The sequence below is a fragment of the Anoplolepis gracilipes genome, chromosome 10, assembly GCF_047496725.1.
Source record: "Anoplolepis gracilipes chromosome 10, ASM4749672v1, whole genome shotgun sequence".
NCBI lineage: Eukaryota > Metazoa > Arthropoda > Insecta > Hymenoptera > Formicidae > Anoplolepis > Anoplolepis gracilipes.
Window position 1 is genome coordinate 10,210,060 of NC_132979.1, and position 9,789 is coordinate 10,219,848.

General features: G+C 27.5%; 1 long non-coding RNA gene across 1 annotated transcript; it reads left to right on the top strand.

Moving 5' to 3' along the window:
• Window positions 1-2,203: 2,203 nt before the first annotated feature.
• Window positions 2,204-3,658, top strand: LOC140670286 (uncharacterized). Its single transcript, XR_012047542.1, has 3 exons — window positions 2,204-2,421; window positions 2,533-2,582; window positions 3,434-3,658. It is a non-coding gene; the product is annotated as an uncharacterized lncRNA (long non-coding RNA).
• The last annotated feature ends 6,131 nt before the right edge of the window (window positions 3,659-9,789 follow it).

Here is a 9,789-nt window from a genome sequence, read left to right on the forward strand (position 1 = left end):
GCTGAAGCAGTACAGTTGTACCTTATATATTTTATTACTTTGTTTTATTAATACAATTTTATAATAATTATGCACTTTAAACCTTCCTTGGTTAATAAGACACTTATGTGCAAAAGATAAAATCAAACTATATTGTAATTATTGAAAATTAAAGTAAAAAACCGATTCGAAATTAAACTTGTTTAAAGTTTATTTTGAATTTTTAATGTAATATATTAAATGAATTACCCGAGAAACATTATAATATAAATTATATATAGTATGTATACTATATTTTTGTTTATATTCGGAAATATTTGATAAGAGCTAATTAAAATTCATCAATCTAATAGCGAACATATTTGTGTTGCAAAATAATATCACATGAATATAAAAATACACAGGTGATGGATGTATGACACAATTGAATAATTTTGTAAAGTCAAATAAAGTCAATTTTGAGTTAATTTATTATATTTGTAGATTGCTGAATATACGAATCTGAAATTTGTCAAATTTGACAAATTTAAAATAGTAGAATTAATATAAATATCAAAATTATCAATACATACATGTATTGTACATATATATAAATTTTATAAATTAAATATAGTGTAATATAAACATTTTACATGTCCAATAATATTGTTATTTAATAAAATAATCATTTATCACCATCAAAGTACTTGTATTTTGCATTAAGATATTTTATGTATAAACCTTCAATGTAGATTAGTATGATGTAACACAAGTAATCAAATTTTTTATTAAATAAAAATCTGATTGTAAATTATAACGATATATGTAATTTTTTTCTAAGTAACTTCTGACGCAATATGTTAATTAATAATTTATTAATTTTAATATTTAATTACTTGCTCTAAAGATGGCCTAAAAAATCAGGCCAAAACGTTCGTTAACAATTTTATAATTTACATTATACTTGTTTGCTGCACGAACTAAATTCGTTTAGTTGCCAAAAAATTTGGTGAATTTAACAGTTGTTTAGTTCCTTGTGATAAGCAACAGTTAATTAAATCAAGTGATATCGATTTTTGCATGAAAAGTACCCAACTAAATTATTTTGTTCGAAATACTATAACTATTTATATATATATTTTAAAATATTTAGTCATTTCAATATATTTATTTGATTTCCAAATATCGAGAGGACTAAACAATTTCGTGTTAATTAAAAAATATTGCGTATTTTTAAATAAATAATTTAGTAGGATCAAAAAAATTTTTGTTTATTCAAAGAACAGAGTTTATCAAATTTATTCTTTTAAAGTAACAAAAAGTTTCGCATTTGTTCAAATCATTTTGATAGATGGACTAAGTGTGATCGAAAAGAAACTAAATTTATTGTTGATAGACGTTTTTAAATTCATCAAATACTTAGTTGTTTGATGCATGATTTAGCTAAATATACATGTTATTTAACTCTATCGACAACTAAAGTATGTTATTGAAAATTACTTAATCATCGTGTTAAGTCAACTACTTTACGCGAATAGTAATTCAACTAAATCAAAACGACAAAGTACAAGTTTCATTTAGTCGAAGTAAACACAATAAATGTATAAATCGATCAGTAAGTTTTGATCATCGATTTTCATTCTACGATATCATAATGGTTGATCGATATTTTTGTTGGTTCCATTGTGCAATATTTAGTTCCGTTCAATTAATTCCGTTCAACCGATTTGAAACAATAATCATAAGTTTTATTCCATCAGATGAACAAAATCATTAACCAAAACTCGACGGATTTATAAATTTTATCTGTTTCTTTTGACTAAACAAAAGTTTGATTTAACGATTAAAATTTAATTGAATTTCGCTTGTGTTGTAATACCGCTAAGCGAGATGCCGCTAGTTTAATCGCACAGGATATCATTTTCAACATTGCCTGTTGCCATGTAGAAGGGGTATAAGGAAGAAGCCGAATCGCCGAGCCGTACACATACACGGCCCTTTCTTTGTGTGCGCTCATATGTTGCGTATCTTCTCACTGATAAAGTTATCCGTTGTAGAAGAAATGTGCGTTTTTTATATGTACACTGAAAAAAAAATTTATTTACTCTAAAAAAATATTTAGTTCAATACGTTCAAATAAGTATTTATTTAAATTAAGCAAAAACATATTTGAATCAATAAAATATATTGCTGAATAGTAAAATAGACAATATATTTTACTAATTTAAAAATATTCTTGCTTAATTTAAATAAATGCTTGTTTGAACGTATTGAACTACATATTTTTTTAGATTAAGTAAATTTTTTTTCAGTGTACGAAATTCGGGGGCTTAATCAACGCGCACACCGCGGTGCGCAGGCGGCACAGCGAGGACCTCGCGTAGAGGCCCTCATGGAGGGGAGAAGACGAGAACAGACTAGTCCTGACGGATACGAGTGTTTTACAAAAGTTTCGTGAAATACGTAATTATCTTACAATACTGTTTTTGTGTAGTTTCGTGGTTAATTATTACAAGTTAATCGTTAATTGTGAAACGTATGAAGAACAAACATTATGGCCAATATTATTCGCAGTTGGGGCCTGAAAGATTCGGTTGAATCAAACATAATAAAAGTATTAGAAGGTATGTATTATTTTAAAAAATTATTTATTATCGTTATTTGCAAGGTTCATTCTATAAGTCACACCGTTTTGTTTCGAAAATATCTACTGTATGTTTTCAATTGTGTAATTTAAGTTGTTAACGCATTTTTTACACATTTTCTTATGCAACAATTGATTATATCAAAATAATTTATCAGCAAAACCGTAAGATTTCATCATAATTTATTATGATTCCAATAATGTTTGGATTGCTATTTCTTTATTGTCATAAAATATTTTCCGTGATATACGGGTAAAAAGTGTTCGTAAAAAAATGTACACAAAGGTTTGGTATGCGTATGCGTATATATAGTACACAGTGTCTATCTATAAGCATACCATCAAATATCCATGTAGTAATGAAAGTACATTGAAGAAAAATATTTTCGATTTTACAATTTTATCCTCACAGTGTTCTTAGACAAAAATTTAGTTCGTAAAATGAAATATTTAGTTGAATGAAAGATTCTTTTGCTCAAGAAACAAAATTTTTTAAATGTTTGCAAAATGTTTTGTTAACGTTTTATGCTCATTTTGTCAAAGCAAACTTTTTGTCATCTTTTAGAATATAATCTAGTTTTTATAGTCTCTTAAAAAATTCGATTATATTCTAAAAGATGACAAAAAGTTTGCTTCGAAAAAATGAGCATAAAATGTTAACAAAACATTTTGCAAATATTTAAAAAATTTTGTTTCTTGAGCAAAAGAATCTTTCATTCAACTAAATATTTCATTTTACGAACTAAATTTTGGTTTGGTTTCGCATTTTATTCCAAATTCAGTTGCTATTCAAGATAATAATCATTGAATATTTATGCAATTTTTCTTAAGAAAATCAGATTAGTGACGATAATCTGTCCGATCTTACCCCGGAACTTATAAAGGAAATGATTACACCTATCGGATTACGACTCGAATTTTTAAAAAAATGGACGCTGGCGTACGCGCAAAAGAAAATACCTGTTAGTAGGCATAATGAATAAATATGGAGAATTTTTTTAATTTTGAATAAATTCATTTATTTAGCAACATTTATCGTTTATTGTATTAAACAGATCGAGAGTACGAATTCTGAGGAGACATTAGAGAATGCGACTTCTGTACAAAGTTCTTGCTCTTCTGTACAAGATTCATCAAACGATTACGTTTTAAAAAGACAAAACGCTTTTTCCGGAAAATTATCATACGCTTTAAGAACAAAAACTATATCAATCAAAGCAATTCTTAATACAAATATACAAGGAGAAGCAATACTAAAATCTTATAAAACATCAAAATCTTTGACCCGCAAATCACGGAATATCATCGTTGAGATCATTTTGACAGAATTAATGAATGAAACATGCCAGTAATTTATTTCACTTTTTTATATACGTTAAAATTTATATTTTCAAATATACATCTATATCTATACTATATCTATAATAATATTTTATTAATTAATTTTAATACTTATTAATATTTGTTATTTTTATTCAATATTAATTTTTATTATATTTTATTAGTCTAAGAAATGAAGATTTTGAACATCTAGCAGAGGCGATAGTAAAAGATTTTCCCACCGAATCCGTTTCCACGTATTATATTCCTGCGATTCCTAAAAAGTTATCTCGCGTTGGAAAATCAGTAATTTCCCGCGGAAAATTTGTTGACAAATATCGTAACAAATTACGTCAACTAAAACGCATTCGCGTGGGTAATCCATTGGCAGAAATTACAAACTTTCAACAAACCGAATCTTCTGATTTATCCTCCGATGAAGGTACCAGGCAGTTTTTTCAAATTTACTTATATTTAAAATTAAAATATATACTATATAGTTAAAATTTTATTTTTATATGTCTCAAATGGATTAAATTTAAATTTTTTCATAATCTATAGAAACTATTCGTGAAGCTGAAGGATGGCTCAAAAGTCATTCCACACCGTGCTGGGAAATCGTCGTCAATAAATGGAAACTTACTGCTGAACATCGACACAAAATTATAAAATCAAACCGGAGTTTGAAATTGTGCCAAATTTTTGAACGATGGTCTATTTTAAAACATCCGAATGCATACACATTAATTGAGGAGGATTATGTATTTCTGAATCTACCAGCGTTAAAACTGACTCTAGAAAATTGGAAAACTTTTTTTGCAAAGATATTGGTAATTCGCCCACCAAAAAAAGATGACGACAACGCGCGATCTTTATTAGAATTGATTCAACAAGAAGAATTGACGGACAGTAAGCATCTTTTTCTGTAAGCATCTTGTGTATACTACTTTCACTTCAATTCATTTTATTTGATTGCACAGATAGCAGAATCGTTCTGCAGTTAGAAGACTGCTACCTCATTTACTTCCACCGAAAGGTCGCATACATCTAAAAAAGAAACAATGGAAATCCTCAATAACAGAGTGCAAGGATAACCTGGTAATTCAAACAACAGTAAGTATGATAATTAAAATTCGATATGATTTTTGACACTGTTTTCTATTTAATATGTATAATTTTGCATAATTTTATATAATTTTCCGCAGTTAATAGCTGACATCACAAAAATCCAAGAAAATCGAAGAATAGTAGCGGCGAATCTTGGTATAACCTTGCAGCCATATATTATCTCTGTCGGCCCAACAATTTCCGAAGTTAGTGATTTGTTTATAGCAGTTGATACCACCGTATATAAGGTATCCTCAGCCTTAGAAGCAATCGATTTATGCTTCAAAATTTTTCATACGCTTGATGTCGAATATCCACTCGAAAGTGCCCATCTATGGTTATTGTTTCAATGAGTACTGTACGATTACATATGCAATGCAGATAAAATGACGCCGTATGTAACCGAAACTATTTCTGACATTAGAACAGTTGAAATATCCACGCGTAGTTAATTATATATGACAAAATTTTTTAAATTTTATTTTGAGATCTTATTTTGTTGTTTGAAGAAAACGACATTTTTTCTTTTACTTTATTTTGCCCTTTTTGGTAGAATTACCAAGATCTTTGCAAAAAAATTCATTTCTTTCATTAAAAAGGAAACTGAAAACTAAAAATATTTTAAAAAATTTTGTTTTAATTTTACGAAAATAAAAGAAACAGAAAATGATTGTGTGCCCTTTCTGTTATAAAAGATTTGATTCTAAAATTTATTTCATTTTTCACGTCAAAATGCAGCATAAAGTAATGATGTTATCAGTTTGCAAATGTTATCAAAATGGGTGTTCGAGAACTTTTAACAATTTTTATACTTATAAAAGACATTTATTCTTAAAGCATTGTATATCATTTAACCGAACAAAAATTCAAAATAAAAATTCTAATATTGCTAATTGTAATGTTTCGAAATTAGAAAGTTTAACTGCTTTTAGTCCTGCCTCTATCAATTCATTTGATGAATTTTCACAAGCTAGATGTTCTTTTAACGAGTCATCAGTTTCAAATATTGAAGATTTCGAGTTCATAGTAAAAAAAGAAATCTCATCCTTCGTTCCTCAACTCTATTCTGTGTCAATTCTTCCACGATCATTCATTTTTAGTTTAATTAATAACTTGAATAATTTGTATAATCAGATCTTAATATCGATTTTACAGCAAAAATGTAATTCTACAGATCCCAAACAATCACTATCGGATCTTATCAAAATGTTAACTATAATGCAAAATGGGTTTGATTATTTCAAAACTGATCATCAAAGCTTAAAATATTTTGAAAGTTCGGGTGCACTTATTAAACCACATTCGATTAACATTTTTGCATCATTAAGTTCTCGTTTAACTGGAGGAAAACGCGAAGCTATCATATCAAATACAGAGATTCAAGTTATAAGTATAAAAATGGTCTTGAAAAAATTTATGGAACTGCCAAATATTTTATCTACAATTTTAGTACACATTCAAGAATGTAAATGTAGTGAAGCAATAGTTTCAAATCTTCAAAGTGAATTGTGGAAGAATATTGAGTTGAAATTTGAGGGAAAATTCGTATTTCCGTTGTTATTATATTTTGACGATGTTGAGATCAACAATCCTCTTGGTTCTCATGCTAACATACATAAACTCGGTGCCGTCTATTTCTCATTAGCATGTATTCCATATGAATATAGCAGTATACTGGAAAATATTTTTCTTGCGCAACTCCATAACTCAAGTGATCACAAATTTGTTGGTAATATAAAAGTATTTCGCAATATCGTTGACCGATCTTTCAAAAAATAGATTGATAGTAAGTGTAGATGGACAGGAAAAAACGATATATTTCTCATTACTAGCAGTTGTTGGTGATAATCTAGCTATAAATGATATTTTCGGTTTTGTGACCAGCTTCAACTCAAAAAATTGGTGCAGAATATGTACAGCGGACAAAATCAAAACACAAAGTCAAGTTAAAGAAAACCCTCACATGTTACGAACTGTTGAAAATTATAGACAGCACTGCAAAAATTTTTCTACTGACATTAAAGCTGAGTGCATTTTTAATGAAATTCCAAACTTTCATATTATAGAAAACGGAACTGCTGATATCATGCATGATGTTTTTGAAGGGATATGTAGATATGAGATTGCAAAAATTTTAAATATTTTTATTACTAAAGAACATTTTTTTTCTCTCAAAATTTTAAATGAGCGCTTGCATCATATTGATTGTGGTCGAAACTTTTCAAAAAATGTACCAGTTTCAATTTCAAACAATGCTCTTAAAACGCAATATTTGATAATCTCAGCATCGGAAATGGTTTTTCTAATCCAACATTTCGGTATTCTCATCCCTGTGATCTCGTCCCTGTAAATCATACAGTTTGGGAAGTTTTCTTGACTTTGCGTGAAATTATTAGTATCGTAATGAGTTCAGCGTTTACATCTGCAACAACCGAACTACTCGAAACATTGATATCCGAACACCATTCCTTGTATTTGGAAGTTTTTGCTGAGTCACTTAAACCTAAACACCATCTTTTACTACATTATCCACGACTTTTAAAACAATTCGGGCCACTCAAACATTTATCGAGCTTGCGTTTCGAAGCAAAACATAAAACATTCAAAGACAATGCTAAAGTAATAATGTCACGTAAAAATTGTCCTTATACTTTGGCATTGAAACACCAACTCGCTTTATGTCATAGATTTCTTTCTGGAAAAGGATTCTCTAATAGATTAAGTTGGGGGCCTACATTAAACCAAAGAATAAATGATCTTGAAGATTACTGTAACTTTAAACATGTTCTTCCATTAGACATCCAATGCAAACATATACTTGATACTTGGGTTAAAAACAATGGTATTATTTATCATAAAGATGTAGCTATAGCTACACATTTAGATAATAATAATATCGTGTTTGGTAAAATTCGTTATATAATTATTGATAATATGGACCAGATATTATTTATATATGTAGAGTTGCATACTAAAGGTAGTGACAGACATTATTGCGCATATGAAGTAACGGAAACATGTGTCTGGAAACTTACTAGATTAAAAGATTTATTCATATATGATCCTCAAAATGTGATTACAATGGCCAATGGTAATTTATATATTTTATTTGACTAAGTGTAATTATTATCTATACTACATGTAATATAAAATGTTTTTTATATGTTTCATGTTTCTTTTTTAGATGTAATTTAGACTGTAATTAATAAACATATATATTTTATGATATTTTCTGTATCTTTTTATTCGTAATTTTCATTCCAGAAACACAGTTAATATTTTTGCAAACTAAACTATCTTATTATCCTACGAAATTTCAAATTCTATCAACCGACTATAAGGCTCCATTCACGAAGAAAATTTTATAGTAAAAATTACTATGGTGTGTAGTAGTTGCGGACCATCAGAATTATTTTGAAGTAAATTACTATGTAAAACTGTAAAAATTACGTAAATTCACGTAATTTTTACAGTTTTACATAGTAATTTACTTCAAAATAATTCTGATGGTCCGCAACTACTACACACCATAGTAATTTTTACTATAAAATTTTCTCCGTGTTGAAAGAAATATTTAGTTCTAATAAAACATCATTGGGAAGGATTAACTAAATGACTTTACGAAAAGAACAAAATTATTATGTTAGCTTAACATACTATTTAGTTTCTTGAATTATATGATTTATATTATTCAACTTCTATATTGCAATTTTTCAACAAATTCTTTGATTTGGCAAACTGAGCCTTTATTAATTTAACAAAAGTTTTATTTAAAACCGCAAGTGCATCAGTACATAAATTACAATTTTTTTTTCGTTCATGTAAATCTATACTTATATCAACAAAATTCTGTTGTCTGTCAACGAAATATTCATATAAATGATGTGTTCTTATAGATACATGAATCATATCTTTCATTCATGTGACAAAATATTTATTTATACCAAAGAAGTATTCAGTTGCTTTCACTTTATATTTTGCTATACGCTTCATATATTTCATTCCTCTAAATAAACTGGAAATCTTTTTAGTTAATATTTTGTGGTCTTAACAAATTTTTTATTTAAATAAAAAGAATTTGTGTTGTCTTGATAAAAGTTTTAACTAAAATAGCAAAACATTCGAATGTACTAATCATCGACATTGTTCCTTTAACTGAGTTAATAAATATATAAACAGTATATTTAATCCATTCAACAAGATATTCACTTCTGTTTAATTGATATTTTCTTATTTCGATTATATATTTATATACAGAGATCAAAAGTTTAGTGTAAATAACATAATTTTAGATGCTTTATAATTCCATAAATATGAATTTTAATTAAATTTGAATCAATATAACTAAATTCTTGTTCCATTACATTGTATATTTTGTTGTTTGGAACAATCCTTCGGTTAAAAATAAATCGGCTTTGTTAATTCAAATCACGATCTATCCAAGACAACAGAATCTATCTACAATTTAAACAAACGTGTTCGTATATCAAAAAAATATTTTGTTGTAATAACTGTACATCATTATACTGAACTTTCTGTTTTGATGGTTTGAATAATACTTTCTTTACAACATCAACAAATTATTTCGTAATATTTTAGTAATATTTATTTGAACGTATCGGACTAAATTATTTAGTTGGGCTAAACAAATTTTACCTATTTCAACCAAATTTTTTTTTCAGTGTATGCTTAGTAAAATATTTGATTTACTTTTAGTAAGCAAAAAACATAAAATTAATATTTTTAAATATTTATTTAAA